Raw genomic sequence first — 2,225 nt, 5'->3', positions numbered from 1 at the left:
TTGCCGAATGACGTCAAATTGTCATGCGATACGTTACAGCAACGCATGCGATTATAAGCGGAAGCAGTTGATTTAAAACGGAAGCAGTTTATATAAACAGTAGGCAGTTGATAACAAAAGTCATATCACACGGGTAAGGCAATTCTTCAAATTTGATGAATAAATATATGAACAAATTAGTCTTATCATGGGGAACACTTATACCATTATTTTTTATAAGTATATGATAAACATACATACATGCATATAAAATGCACACATACAAATAAATGCATACACATAAACATAAAAACATACAAACAAACAAACATACAAACATACAAAAATATATACATACATGCACACAGTCAGGAATTCGTGAAAACCCTGTGAGACGCAAAATCTAGTGTGATCTTATGATGCCATCAAAAGGAAAGATTGGATATTGTCATCTCGATCCTACTTATGATCATCGCCTAATGTTTTTATTGTATAGAATGCTAGTAGTTATATTATGCGTAATTATGAGCCAATCATCCCTTTCAAAATAGTGATCTCTAATCCTTCATACCACACACGGGCTTGCGGACTGGATATCGGTGTTAACGTTGCGATGGCTGCAATGTGAAAATTTGTAAAGCAGGAAAGGTCATAGAAGATCATATCACCAATATTTGCAGGGATATTGACTTCCGGTTATTGAGTTTCACTCCTCGAAAAAAGTTGATTTCGTTCGTCCAAAAAATATCTTCCTACACATTTAGACCCCAAAAAAACACGTGTTGTTAACATTGCAACTAGTGCTCATCTTTAAGGTATATTTACTAAAGTAACACGTCTTCGCAAACGTGTATTTGTTTAGCTATGTTTTGCAACAGAAACAAGAAACCAACTCATTTTCATTTTATTCTTCTTTAGATAGACTGGTAGGGTAAGAATAAAAAAAAAAAGTTTGCCTTGTCATTGTACAACAAACGATAACTAAGGTAACAGGCATGTAGCAGGGACCCTAAGCGTTGTATGAGCCATAATATACCCCTATAGCATGTCCTGCTAGGTTTTTACGATGAAAAGATTCATGCTGATATGGTCAATACAAGCGGTTGGTGATCCGATAGTTGAGTAGTGGTCGAATTAAGTAGTTTGTTTCCTTATCATCGATATATTAACGTAAACAGACGACACATCCAATTATCAGATTTCCTTATCTATGAAATACCTCATTGGTTTGCCTATGTGGTGATTGGTAAATATTATACCTGTAATGGGTAACTGGCCACAAAGTGATTGTCTTGCCTTTTGGATATGATATTTGTATTTCCTTTCTTAGGAAAAGGCCGGGATGCTTCAGACTATACTATCAGTATTCAGCCGACACCGGTGCAATGATAGTGACACATCTTTTAGAACTATAACACACTCCGTTAAGTCTGTAGTGAAAAATATCCAAGGTCAGTATGGTAAATACTAGCGGTTGGCTGCCCGATTAAGGGGAAGGGGTGAAATATAGATTTGTTTTTTTGTCATACCATTGTACAACTAACAATAACTAATGACAAAGACAGGTAGCCGGGAAACTTGGGCTTGTAATGAACTCTGATATACTTATATTACATGCCTAAGGGGTGAAATGGGTGTATTATTCCCTGTATATGCTTACAGGATGATTTTCTGGACTTTGGGGTTACTTCATCGTGTTTTCCTGCCTTGTGATGGTAGTTGAATCTTTTGTAAAAAAAACTTTATATAGTTAGCCAAGGTCTGAGGGACTGTATTTGCACCTTGTTTTATTTAAAATAGGCTCGGCTTGATCTGTATGGTATAGATCCGGCATCGGTTATGACAATATTTGCGGTTGGATAGCAGACATCCAAACATGGGTCGAATTAATAGCTTTATTGTCTTATGCTCGTACAAGTATTGACAACTAAGGAAGTATGTAGGCAACATGAACCTTATCAGCGTTCGTATGAGCTATTATATACCCATATAAAATGGCCGACGTGGTATATATAGTGAAAAGATTCGGGGTCGGTATTGTCATTGTTTGCGGCTGGGTACTCGATTTAGTTCTTGGTGTAGAAATGAAATGATGTCTTGCTTTACGATTGTAAAACTTATGGTTACTAGGATTCAGGCAGGCAATTTGGACCGTTGGCGTTGTAAAGATATTTGATATACTGATATGCCATGTCCGCGGGGTGCTCGAGGAATGATATAAACCCTTATTGGTTGTTGCTTATATA

The sequence above is a fragment of the Mytilus californianus genome, unplaced genomic scaffold, assembly GCF_021869535.1.
Source record: "Mytilus californianus isolate M0D057914Y unplaced genomic scaffold, xbMytCali1.0.p SCAF_13, whole genome shotgun sequence".
NCBI classification, from domain to species: domain Eukaryota; kingdom Metazoa; phylum Mollusca; class Bivalvia; order Mytilida; family Mytilidae; genus Mytilus; species Mytilus californianus.
The sequence above is the reverse complement of the archived record's forward strand: the minus strand, read 5'-3'. Positions refer to the sequence as shown.